Raw genomic sequence first — 13625 nt, 5'->3', positions numbered from 1 at the left:
CTTTGGTTATCAGTGCAGTGTCTTCTTTCGTCACTGTTAGGATACTGCAAGCGTAGGTCATTTTAAAGACACTCAGTTTAGGAAGTTATCAACGTAAGAATCTCGTAGCTACTTTGGTTATCAGGTAATTTTAAAGACACTGTCAGTTTAGGAAGTTATCAACGTAAGAATCTTTTTCTTACTTTGGTTATCAGTACAGTGTCTTCTTTTTCCGTAGATTCACTGTTAAGACACTGTCAGCGTAGATAACTTTATAGGTAATTATTTAAGCACTGTTAATATAGGTAGTTTTTCATTATCACTGCAAGACTCGTATTAGTTAAGTTTTATTTCATTATCACTGCAAGACTTATTAGTTATTTTGGTTATCAGTGCAGTATCCCCTTTTGCCCTGGAGTCACTGCTAAGCGTTGGTAGCAATGTATCGGCACTGTTAAAGCACTGGCAATATAAGTAGTTCTAAGTTATCACTGCAGGACTCAACAGATACTTTGGTTATGAGCACGGTGTCCTTTCTGTCACTGCTAAGCTACTGCCAAAGTGATTAGATATACGTAGGCACTATTTTCAACACTATTTCACTGCAGGGCTATCATAGTCTCACAGCTGCTTAAGTTATCAGCGCATTATCATTTCTATCACCGCTAAGCTACTGTCAGCGTGGGTAGCTTTACTTAGGCGCTGTTTTAAGCACTTTTTCACTGCAGGGCTATCATAGTCTCATAGTTGCTTAAGTTATCAGCGCGGTATCTTTTCTGTCACCGCTAAGCTACTGTCAACGTGAGTAGCTATACTTAGGCACTGTTCTAAGCACTCTCTCACTACAAAACTCTCATAGTCTCTCACAATTACTTATGTTATCAGCACAGTGTCCTCTAAGTCACCGCAAAACCGCTGTACCATCATGCGAAACTGTTCTTAGGCACTGTTTTAAGCACTCTTTCATCACTGCAGAGCTCGCATATAGTTTCAAAAAGCCATATCCCAGCCACTCTTAAGAACTGAAAGAGTGAGAGTAAAGCGTAACTCCTGCATTAGTAAGTGGGATATGGCGATACGGTAGGATTCCTTCACGTGGGAGGGAAGGAAGGAAGGAAGATTAACTAACGAAAGGACGCTGAAGGAGGTGGCCAAAGGAGTGAAGGAAGGAAGGAAGCTTTGTTGTGGCAGAGTTCCTTCTCCTCCGACCGACTTTCACGGAATTAAACGCTGGACTGTTGGAAAGACCGGGTTAGAGAGAGAGAGAGAGAGAGAGAGAGAGAGAGGGGGAGGGGGGATGATTTTGCACTTGTTGACGCAGACTTTTATTTCTTGACATTTTTTTTCCTCCTTTCCCGTTTCGTTTTCTTTTCTTTTTTTTCCTTTTTTTATTTTTTTGATTCATAAGTGTCTTTAATTTAATAGCTTTTTTTGTATGAAGTGAAAGGGAATTAGGGGAGCGTTTGGTCATTGTTATTATTGTTATTATTATTATTATTATTATTATTATTATTATTATTATTATTATTATTGTTGTTGTTGTTGTTGTTGTTGTTTTCTGTTTATCATCTTCATATTTTTCTTCCTCTTCATCATCTTCATCATCATCATCATCATCCTTCTTCTTCTTCTTCTTCTTCTTCTCATCATAGTTTTATAGGAACAATAAATTTAAATCCAGTCACCCATGAAGTTTGAGGGAGAGAGAGAGAGAGAGAGAGAGAGAGAGAGAGAGAGAGAGAGAGAGAGAGAGAGAGATACTGGCAGTGTATTATTCCTACTTTCCCTTCGCCCTCAAGCTGCTCTCTTTTTTACGCCTTTTTTTTCAACATTATTTTCGCTGGTCATTCTTGCAACTCGGAAAAAAAAAAGTTATATAACTGATTTTTTTGTAATATTTCACTTTTTTTCTTCCTTTTTTTTTTATCTATGGTCAGGGGTTGATATAGGCTACTTTTTCTTTGCTTTTCTTTTTTTTTACTTTACTTGTTTTGTTTCTTTCCTTCCTTTTCCTTCTGTTTTTTTCTGTCTTATTTTACTCGTTTTTCTTCCGTCCTTTCTCTCTTTTCACGCATCTTGGTATTTTCTTGTTTTTTTTTCGTATTTTGCTCCATTATTTCATCCTTTATCTCTCTTCCTTTTCTCTTTCTTTTCCTTTCCTCTTATCTACCTTCCTTCCTTCCTTCCTCTGCTATTTTTTTCACCCATTCCTCCCTTCCTTCCTTTCTTCCTTCCTTTACACCTTTCCTTCCATTCTTTTTTTCCTTCGTTTCTTTTCCTTTTTCTTTCTTTTTTCCATTCTACTTTCCTTCCTTCCTTCTTTCCTTCCTTCCTTTACCCCTATCCTTCAATTCTTCCTTCTTTCCTTCCTTCCCTCCTTCCTCCGTTTCTTCCTTCCTTTCCACACGTTTTCATAATATCTCCCTCCTTCCTTCCTTCCTTTCTCTCCCTTCCCAGTCCGACCACGCCTCTACTTTCCTTCTCTCTCTCTCTCTCTCTCTCTCTCTCTCTCTCTCTCTTACGCAAGATACACAGACAGACTAACCGCGAACTGACGTGAGATGGGTCAGAATGAATTTAATCCATCCCTTTGTCTTTCCTTCTCTACCTCGCTTTTTTTTTACCGTCAGAGAGAGAGAGAGAGAGAGAGAGAGAGAGAAGGAGAAAGAAGAGGAATAGAAGGACGAAAGATAATACAAATGTTGAAAGAAGAAAGTAAGGAACGAAGGAAGGAAGGAGGCTGATGAGGAGTAGGAAGAGGGAGAGAAGGAAGGAAGAAAGAAAGAAGAAAACAATGAGAAAAAAGAAGAAAGAGGAAAAAGAAGGAAGATAGAAAAGGACAAAATTGATTAATGTTCAGAATGGAAGTAGAAAGAAAGAAAAGAAAGAAAGGAAGACAAAGAAAGAACGAAAAGAAGGAAGAGAAAGAAAGCGACACAATAAGTAAATGGAAGGAGGAAAGAAAAAAGAAGAAAGGAAAGCAGAAAACAAGAAAAAAAAGAATAGGAGAAAGGAAAAAAAGGAAAAGAAAAAAACGACAAAATAATTAATTCATGTTCAAAAAGTAAGAAAAAGAAAAAAAAAGGAAACCAGAAAACAAGGAAAATAAAAAACAAAAAAACAAAAGGAAGAAAACAGAGAAAACGACACAAAATAAGTAATGTTGAGAAAGTAAGAAAGAAAACAAAGAAAAACAAGAAAAAAAAATAAAAGGAAGAAAGCAGAGAAAACATCAAATAATTAACGTTCAGAAAGTAAGAAAAAAAAGAAAGAAAACAAAGAAAAAACAAAAAAAGAATAAACGAGAGAAGAAAAGAAGGAAAAAAACGCGACAAAAATTATTAAAACGTTCACTAGCCTACTCTCAAAGCATCACATATCAACTAGTGCTACTTATATTTTCTAGGTCATTTTTCTGGGTCATATAATGTTTCTCTGTGCGTCCGCTTTTACTCTCTCTCTCTCTCTCTCTCTCTCTCTCTCTCTCTCTCTCTCTCTCTCTCGTATATCCAGTTTACATGCATGTCCGGAACTGGTTTGTGCGTGTGCGTGTGTGTGTGTGTGTGTGTGTGTGTGTGTGTGTGTGTGTGTGTGTGTGTGTGTGTGTGTCATGGTATACATTGACCTTTTCCCATTTTTTACTTTTCCTCCCTGTCTTTTTTTATCATCTTATCTTCCTTTCCTCCCCTTTATTTTTTTCTTTGTTTTCTCTCTCTTCCTGCTTTCTTTATTTTCTCTTCTTTCTTTTCTCTCCTGCTTTCTCCTTCTCTTCATCTCTCTTCTCTCTCCTCCTATAACCTTCTTCTCTTCTCCCTTTTCTCTCCCCTCTTCCCCTCTCTTCTCCTTCCTCCTTTCTTCACTTCCCTCTTCCTCCTCTCCTTCCCTCTCCTCTTCACTCTCTTCCTTCTCATCTTTCTCTTCCTCACTCCCTCGTCCCCTCCCTCCCACTCCTCTCCTCTTTACCTTCCTCCTCCTCCTCTCTCTCTCCCCTCCCCCCCCATCGTCTACTTGCTTCAGAAGCCTCACCTAGCTGTCTCGCTTGAGGTCAAAAGAAAGTATGAATTCCTTCCTGCCAGGGTACGAAGCTTGTTAGGTCATCGCTCTGTTAATTAATTTAGATCGAACATGAATATCTATGACTATTAGTACCCAACGTAATATATAGTCACTGTGACGCGTGTTCACAAGTTCAAGTTCAGACATTTCGAGGGTCACACAATATATAGGAAGGAAAGAGGGAAGGGAGGAAGGAAGGAAGGGGAGGTAAAGGGAGAAGGAAGGAAGGAAAGGGAGGTAAAGGGAGAAGGAAGGAAGGAAAGGGAGATAGGTAAGAAGGAAAAGGAGAAGGAAGAAAGGATAGGGATGAAAAAAATAAAGGACGGAGAAGGAAAGAGAGAAGGAAAGGAGGGAAGGAAGGAAGGTAGGAAGGAAATTTAAAGAATGAAGGAAACATAGGAAAGAAGAAAATAAAAATATGTAATAATCAAATAACAGATAGCAAATAGATGAATTAGTGAAAATTTTATAGAGATGATAACAATCGATCGTAATTAAGTGGTAAATATGATAAAGCTAGTGAATAATAAATAGATAAATAGTAAAAATATGATAAATAGACGATAGTAATAAATAGTAAATAGCAAATATGATGTTGAATAGTGAATTGTTAACTAGCTGATAACACTCGTTTCTAATCTTCGTTTATACCCAGCAGTTTTCTCTTTGCTCGTTTTCATGTACTTGTTAGCTTGTTATCCTGTGCTTTAATAATAAATGATACTGAAGGGATTAAAAAAAATGGAGTGAGGACGCTGTGAATAGTGTTAGCAAGTTAAGAGGGAACAGGCGAACGAGGAGGAGGAAGAAATAAAGTGAAGAAAGGAGGTAGACAAGCAATGAGAGAGACGAGAGAATAAGAAAAGAGGAGAAAGAGAAATTAAGAGAACTAAGATGGATGAAAGGAGGAGGAAATAAAGGAAAGAAGGAAGGTAGACAAGCAATGAGAAAGACGAGAGAATAAGAGGAGGAGGAAAAAGAGAAAGAAAACTGAGATGGAAGGAAGAAGAGGAGAAAATAAAGGAAATAAAGGAGATAAAGAAATGAGAAAGACGAGAGAATTAGAGGAGGAGGAGAAAGAGAAAGAGAACTGAGATGGAAGGAAGAAGAGGAGAAAATAAAGGAAATAAAGGAGATAAAGCAGTGAGAAAGACGAGAGAATAAGAGGAGGAGGAGAAAGAGAAAGAAAACTGAGATGGAAGGAGGAGAAGGAGGAGATAGGAGAGAAAGGGAAGAAGGGAAGGAGAAAGGAAAAAAGGATAGTGTAAAGAGAAAGAAAGAAAGAATAGTGAAAAGGAAAGAAAGATAAAGAAAAAAGTGTTAGTTTTAGCAAGTGATATTAGAGGAGGTAAGAAATTAGTAGAAAATAATTAGAAGAAGGAGATAAGTGATGAAGGTCTATGAAAAGAGGAAGAGTAAAGAGAAAGAAAGAAAGAATAGAGTTTAAGGAAGTTGGGAATTAGCGGAAAATAAATAGAAGAATGTTTAGATAAGTGATAATTAGGTGATTGGGGAATGAATTTAAAGCAGAGAGAAGGAATATAGTGCCGGTCTTAACAACTGATATTGAAGGTAGAAAATTAATATAGAAGAACTTTGTATAGATCAATAATAAAGAAGTGACTTAGAAATGAGTTAGAAGGAAATAAAAGGAATGTTGTCTTAGTAATAGTAATTGATATTGAAGGGACTGGGAAAAATATAGAAAATTAATATAGAAGAACGTTGTATAGATAAATAATATGGACTTAGAAAGGAGTTAGAAGTAAAGAAAAGGAATGTTGTCTTGGTATTTGTAATAGTAATTGATATTGAAGGGACTGGGAAAAAAAAGTAGAAAATTAATAAAGAAGAACTTTGTATGGATAAATAATATGAAAGTGGCTTAGAAAGGAGTTGGAAGTAAATAAAAAGACTGTCTTGGTATTAATATTAGTAATTGATATTGAAGAGACTGAGAAAAAAGTAGAAAATAAACATGGAAGAACGTTGTATAGACGAATAATATAGAAAGGACTTACAAAGGAGTTAGAAGTAAAGGAAAGGAATGTTGTATAAGTATTATTATTAGTAATTGATATTGAAAGGACTAGGGAAGGGAAAAAATAGAGAATGTTAGAGGGCTAATATTGAATGAACTGGAGATGAAGTAGAAAGTAAATAGAAGAATGTTTAAATAATTGATAGTGAAGAAAGAAAGGAAAAAGTAGAAAACATATAAAAGAAGAATGATATAAATGATAGGTAAATTAATAAGGGAATTTAGAAGAAGACAATAAACAGAATAATGTCGTATAAAATAAACTACAAGATTGATGATTAAAATAAATGAAATTGAAGTAACATAGGAAGGAACAGAAAGCATTTTCGAAGAATGTTTTATGAATAGCCTAATAATGAAGGAACCAGGGAAGGAAGAGGAAATAACGAGAACATTTGACCTCTTTCCTTTTGTCTTTGTGGGAGGAGCGATTAGCGGGCTTTTTCTTTTTACACCCATTTTGTTGCCCTTGAGTTGTTTCTTTAGCTGTAAAAAAAAAAAAGGAATGCTGTCTCAGGTGAAAGGATCGGGAAAATGAATAGAAAATAAAGAAGAAAAGCAAAGAGAAGGGAATGTCGGATCAGTATTTGTAGTAGGAGATATTGAAGAGATTAAGAAAGGAAAAAGCAAGTGTTATATGAGTAGGCCTATGCAAGACGAGTTGAGCTTATGTGCCTAACGCATGATTCGAAGCACATCTTATATTTAGGAACGATGAGAGGATAAGGAAGAGGAGAAAGAGAAGGGAAACGAGAGAGAAAAGAGGAAGAAGAGAAAGAGGGAACAGGCGAAGAATGATGAAAGGAGAAAGTGTAGGAGAGGAGGAGGAGAAAGAGAAAGAGAAACGAGAGAACAAGAGGAAGAAGAAAAAGAGAGAATTGATGAACAAGGATTAGAGGAGAGGAGGAAGGGAAAGAAAGCAAATTAGTAATGAGAAAGACGAGAGAATAAAAAATAGGAGAAGAAAGAGAAGACGAGAGAACAAGGAGAAGGAAGAGAAAGAGAGAATATGCGAACGATGATGAAAGGAGGAGGAAGAGAAGAGAAGGAAATAAAAGAAAGGAGATAAATTAACAATGAGAAAGGCGAGAGAATAAGAAAAAGGAAGAGAAGAAGAAGGCGAAAGAACAGGGAGAGAGAGAGAGAAAGAGGAGAATGAGGGAATAGGCGAACAAGGATGAAAGGAGGAAGAGGAGAGAAGGAAATAAAAGAAAGGAGGTAAATTAGCAATGAGAAAGACGAGATAATAAAAAGGAGGAAGAGAATGAGAAAGAAAACAAAGATGGAAGGAGGAGGAGGAGGAGATAGAACAGGAAGGGAAGAAGGGAAGGAGAAATAAATAAATGTACAAGAAAAATACGAAATAGGAAAAGCAATAGTTATGTAGTTAAAAGAGGAGGAGGAGGAAGAGGAGGAGAAGAGGGGGGGGGATCATAAATAGGGAAGGAGGAGGATGATGAAGAAGAGGAGGAAGAGAAGTGACAGTTACCTAGTTAAAGAAGAAGGAAGATCGGGGTATAGAGGAGGAGGAAGAGAAGAAGAGGGGGGGTCATTATTAGGGAAGGAGGAAGAAGAAGAAGAGAAGTGATTGTTACCTACCTAGTTGAAGAAGGAGGGTCAGGGTATGGAGGAGGAGGAAGAGAAGAAGAGGAGGGGGGGGGTCATTATTAGGGAAGGAGGAAGAAGAAGAAGAGAAGTGATTGTTACCTACCTAGTTGAAGAAGGAGGGTCAGGGTATGGAGGAGGAGGAAGAGAAGAAGAGGAGGGGGGGGGGGTCATTATTAGGGAAGGAGGAAGAAGAAGAGAAGTGATAGTTACCTACCTAGTTGAAGAAGGAGGGTCAGGGTATGGAGGTGGAGGAGGAGGAGGGGGTTAGGAAGGGACAAAGGTAAGGAAGGTGAGGAGGAAGGGAATGAGAGGGCAGAGGTTCAGTACAGAAGGAGTTGCTGGGCTGAGAGGATACACGAGGAAGACGTCCCCATCGTGAGCTGTTCTTCGTACTGCATTGGGTGGTATTGTATGTTTTGTGGTTGGGGATATATTTTGTAACTTGCGTTTGATATATTTTGTTTTTTTGTATATGGTTGATTGCTTTTATCAGTGTTAGTTTTCAAGTGTTTCTCTATAGCAGATTGCTTTTTATCAATGTTAGCTTTTAAGTTTCTCTAGTTGATTGCATTTTATCCATGTTAGCTTTTAAGTTTGTGGTTGATTGCTTTTTATCAGCATTAGCTTTTAAGTGTTTCTCTATAGTTGATTGCTTTTTATCAATGTTAGCTTTTAAGTTTCTCTATAGTTGATTGCTTTTTATCCATGTTAGCTTTTAAGTTTCTCTATAGTTGATTGCTTTTTATCCATGTTAGCTTTTAAGTTTCTCTATAGTTGATTGCTTTTTATCCATGTTAGCTTTTAAGTTTCTCTATAGTTGATTGCTTTTTATCAGTGTTAGCTTTTAAGTGTTTCTCTATAGTTGATTGCTTTTTATCAATATTAGCTTTTAAGTGTTTCTCTATAGTTGATTGCTTTTTATCAGTATTAGCTTTTAAGTGTTTCTCTATAGTTGATTGCTTTTTATCAGTATAGTTGATTGCTTTTTATCAGTATTAGCTTTTAAGTGTTTCTCTATAGTTGATTGCTTTTTATCAGTTAGCTTTTAAGCGTTTCTCTATAGTTGATTGCTTTTTATCAGTTAGCTTTTAAGTGTTTCTCTATAGTTGATTGCTTTTTATCAGTTAGCTTTTAAGTGTTTCTCTATAGTTGATTGCTTTTTATCAGTGTTAGCTTTTAAGTGTTTCTCTATAGTTGATTGGTTTTTATCAGTGTTAGCTTTTAAGTGTTTCTCTATAGTTGATTGCTTTTTATCAATGTTAGCTTTTAAGTTTCTCTATAGCCGATTGCTTTTTATCAATGTTAGCTTTTAAGTTTGTAGTTGATTGCTTTTTATCAGTGTTAGCTTTTAAGTGTTTGTAGCTGATTGCTTTTTATCAGTGTTAGCTTTTAAGTGTTTGTAGTTGATTGCTTTTTATCAGTGTTAGCTTTTAAGTGTTTGTAGTTGATTGCTTTTTATCAGTGTTAGCTTTTAAGTGTTTGTAGTTGATTGCTTTTTATCAGTTAGCTTTTAAGTTTGTAGTAGATTGCTTTTTATCAGTGTTGGCTTTTAAGTGTTTATGGTTGATTGCTTTTTATCAATGTTAGCTTTTAAGGGTTTCTCTAGTTGATTGCTTTTTATTAGTGTTAGCTTTTAAGTCTTAAGTCTCTGCGATTTTTAGATTAGATTTTCTGAGTTTATTGCTGCAAGTAAAACAAAGAAGGGGGGAGCATGCCATCCCAAGCAGTACAGTGATTATACAAAAGGATACACATAAGTAGCACCAGGAAACTAGAAAGATACAAAGGTCTCTGATATGTTTTAGGTGCTATTTATTTTCTATCGGGTCTGATTTCTTGGTGCAGTTTTCTAGTTGTATATGGATTGTATTATATTTCTGATTTCTTGGTGCAGTTCTCTATATATGGATTCTGTTATTTCTGATTTCTTGGTGCAGTTCTACATATATGGATTGTCAGTTATATTTCTGATTTCTTGGTGCTGCTCTCTTGTTATATATTGTTATTTGTATCTACAGTAGTGTACATAATCTTTGCCTAGTTTTGTCTTGCTTTACAACAATCTAATTAAAAATGCGGCCTTTAGTCAGTACTTGCCATGAATTCACTAAGTTTAGTATATTTACTTTAGTTTAGTGTACTTCACGCTTGTTATTTTTAGTCATCCTCTCCCACTTTTAAATGCGCAGACCCTTTTAATTGCCATCTAGACCTCTTATCCATTTTAGGTTCTAGTCTATTCTGTCCTCGCAGCAGTTTATTTACACTGCTTTATTTAAAATTTAATTTAGATTTGTCTTCTAGTTCTACCACACTAATACAGTACTTTGTTCTTTCCTTCCCTTTACTCCTTTCTTTTCTTTTATCCTCGCTTCTCCAATGGTTTTAGTCTTTCCACTTAAACTTGTCTTTAACAGCTAAGACAACTATCCCTAGTCCACCATCCACGCTGGTCTTTAATCACGTTAAATTAAACTATTGTTCAGCTACTTTTCCCATGACTTCATCAGGATTGTCTAATTCTACTTAAATTCAATTCTCTCCATTGCTCACTTAATCTTGCTTATCCACCCAAACTGTTTTGCAGTGTCTTTCTCTGCATCCACCCTTATAGCTTAAATTAAAGTTTGCTCGTGCCCACTGCTCTGCCTTGACATAGTTATGCGCCCTAGGAAAACTTACTCGCCCTATACCTGTTCCACTTGTATAAATACTAATTTAAGTTAGTGCTAAGAGATCTTTTTCCTCTTCAACACAACCCCCACCTTCTCTATTTCTTTATTTCTATTGTCTAAAGACACTTCTTAATAATTAATATACGTTAACTTTAATTTTCCTTCCTTCCATTGTTACATATTCCCTACTTCCCCGTTCTGTTTAAGTTTTCGTTATTCAGCCACCATCACTATTTACACATGCAGCTTTTCATCAGTGTAGGTAGCTACTTACCATGAATTGTTGACCTTCCAGATTGTGTATTCTACCCATCCACTGCACGTCTATAGTTCTCCACCCATCCTCCCACTTGATTCATTGTTGACACCCCCTGTAAGACTCGAGAATTAATAGTGTTGTTGATTCTGAGCTGCCTTGTCAAAGTCTAGAGACTCTTAAATTTTTTTTTTTTTTCATTTGATTTTTTTAGGTGAAAGTTGGTGGCCAGGGTCTCCGGACGGTCTTTGAAGTATCTGGGGCCCCCCCCCCCCCCCCCTATGCATGCATGCCGCGCAACCCCCCAGACGGCTGGTAGATACCCAATTCTTTCAAGGAGGCCCAACAACGGAGCTGAGGGTGTCTGAAAGAGCCCACCTTTCCACCCGATGGCACGGGATAGGTCTCTGAACCCACGCCCTAGCAACCCGCCGAAGCGCAAGGCAGAGAGACTACAACGGGAGCCCCCAACACGTGGAAGTTTTAAGATTTTGGGAGCATTTTTTTAAAGATTGACTTAGCTTTGTTTTAAGATTGAATTTTAGTTTCATTCTTTCCACAATTTTTTTTTCTATATTAAAAGATAGTTTAAGCATCTATATAAAGTTTTATTAACTAGATGGAAGCCATAAACCTCCAGATGCTAAAAACTGAGGGTTTGCCAAACGTGTCTGGTTGTAACGATTCCCTAAACGTTAGTAAGAATTCCCTGAGCTTTATGGGAGCTGGACACTAAGAGTGAAGAGCTTGGTTAACACCCTCAAATGGTTTAACTGCAGGTGCAAGAGTGATTAGCAGTAGTTTGTTTCATTTCGGTAATTTGTGGCTGTACCTAGATTATATTAGTGCATATACGCTTTTCTGCCATAATTGTTGCAGCCCAAATTTACTGTTCTGTACTGGTTGGTATGTAGTACACTATTAAAAAAAAATACTACTTTTTATTAATACTAATAATATAACTAATACTTAAGGTGTTGGAAAGGTACTTTGAAAACCAGTTTGTAAGTTTTATTAATGTATAGAATTACAGATCCTGTAGTCATAGTAATTCAACAGAAGTTGAGCAGACTCCTGGGGAAAAGATCTTCATTATTTGGTGTGGCACAGGACCATCTTGCAGGTGCAGTGCTTGGCAGTTTGGCTCTTCTGTATTGGTTGTGAAAAAAATAGACATTGTGACTTTGAATTCTGTTGTTGAATGCATGGTGTGGATATGGTGGAAAAGGGTGGGTGCTGATGGTGGGTGACTGTACTACACAGCAGGATTAAAAGACAATGGTGGGAAATCTGAATTAAATTTATTAATTTAGTTGGTAAAGTGGGGGAGTGTGGGAGGGGGGCTTGTCCTTCCAACCAGGTGGTTCTGGACAGTGATCTCTTGCATGACCTTTGCCAACAATCCTCTGCATCCTCACTGATCTCTGATCAAGGACTGGTGTAATGATTTCATGGCATCAAATTCTGTTTCCATGAAGTATATACTTGTCCAAATCCCCAAAGCCCCTATTAGCCCTGTGTAATATTATAAAATGCCATCCTCTTGGTCTAATCTCTCCTCTTAGATTACCTGTCTTCTCCCCTTTTAGATTAGATATAGCTGCAGCAATTGTTATGGGCAACCCAAGATGTTAAGGCCTGTCCACAAGACCTAGCAGTGCCCTTGAGCACAGGCGAGTGCTCTGCCTGTTGATAGGCTTACAGCTTGTGCCTGCTGAATACCTAGTAGGTTTTATGGGAGCACAAGGGGTAAGCCTGTTGAGACAGGAGGCTTGCCTGTGCTTGAGGGCACTGATGGATGGTGTGGACAGGCCTTGATGAGTAACTCAGGATGTGCATTGTATTATTATGTCCACCACAAAGCAAGAAAGGAAGTGTAACACTACACCACCCTGTGAGGTAAGCATCAGTATACAATTTATTGTATTTGCCAATTCAACACATTTGCTAGCACAACTTGCCACCATCTCTGCTAACATGAGTGTCATGCCCTGGAAGTTCTATTTTCCTCTAGGTCTAAGGAAAGGCTAGTGAAATTAAGACAGGGTGAGGGTAATTAGAGTAGGCCATGCAAGTGAATTAAAGACAGGGTGAGGGTAATTAGTCGGCCATAGAGGTACCCCACTGGATAAGTGGGTTATGGAAGGCTCTTTCATCAGGCATAGTTGCAGCCCTACATATATACTATCATTGTTCTTACAAGGTAGGAAGTCTTACCTCCTCCCATTAGTTTTGCCAGGCAGTGACACCTTGTATTACTTTTTTTCCAAATTAATCTCCTCTGCCAGCCTTTTTTCTCAGTTTCTCCTCTGCCAACCCTTTCCTTGATATCAGGATGCCAGTACTCTGAAAGGAGCAGTCTTAAGTTTCAAGGTTCTCTTGGCATTATTTTTTTTTGTAATCAATTTGTTTTATAGGAAAAATAGAGGGGTAAAATGAACATTTTTGTATTTGTTGAATTGGATTCTTTCTCAAACACATAATTAGGCCATCTGCTTCTCACACTCCTTATATTCAAAGCAGATCTTTCTCTGCTGATTTACATTGTCTTTAAAAACTTGGAAATTTTTAGGTGATAACACCCCATTATGAACTGAGAACAAGAAACATTATTTGAGAATGAACAGAACTTACTTTTATACATTCCCTAAACTTGGCTTTAAAGATAATCGACCAAATACTGACTGCTTAAATTTACACATGATGTGACCTTAGTTGTGTCCTTAGTCTTATCTGGTGCCAGTGACATAGGGGGCAATATGTAAATAGTTTATTCATAAGTGTTACAATAATCCTCAGCCTCATATCTTAATGCTGTGCAGCTATTGGTGGTATACAAACTATGTACACAAAGAAGACAAGAGGGTGAGTGAACAAGAGAAAGTGCAGCCTCAGAGAGAGAGAGAGAGAGAGAGAGAGAGAGAGGCTGTGCAGTATAGGTAGTGTTTGGTCCTCTGAGGGGCTAGCAAAGGCATGTTCTTGGACTGACTGATTTTTATCTATTGGTACT

At 37.3% G+C, this 13625-nt stretch overlaps 2 long non-coding RNA genes across 2 annotated transcripts; one reads left to right on the top strand and one right to left on the bottom strand.

Moving 5' to 3' along the window:
- The first annotated feature begins 8005 nt into the window (after nt 1-8005).
- On the top strand, nt 8006-12462 carry LOC127002149 (uncharacterized). The gene is made up of 2 exons (XR_007755796.1): nt 8006-8093; nt 10830-12462. It is a non-coding gene; the product is annotated as an uncharacterized LOC127002149 (long non-coding RNA).
- Nucleotides 11612-13522, bottom strand: LOC127002150 (uncharacterized). Its single transcript, XR_007755797.1, has 2 exons — nt 12833-13522; nt 11612-11764 (listed from the first exon to the last, which is right to left on the bottom strand). It is a non-coding gene; the product is annotated as an uncharacterized LOC127002150 (long non-coding RNA).
- Nucleotides 13523-13625: the final 103 nt, after the last annotated feature.

Source organism: Eriocheir sinensis, chromosome 22 (genome assembly GCF_024679095.1).
Source record: "Eriocheir sinensis breed Jianghai 21 chromosome 22, ASM2467909v1, whole genome shotgun sequence".
Classification (NCBI taxonomy): Eukaryota; Metazoa; Arthropoda; class Malacostraca; order Decapoda; family Varunidae; genus Eriocheir; species Eriocheir sinensis.
Note: the sequence above shows the minus strand (reverse complement) of the source record. Positions and strands in the feature narration are given on the sequence as shown.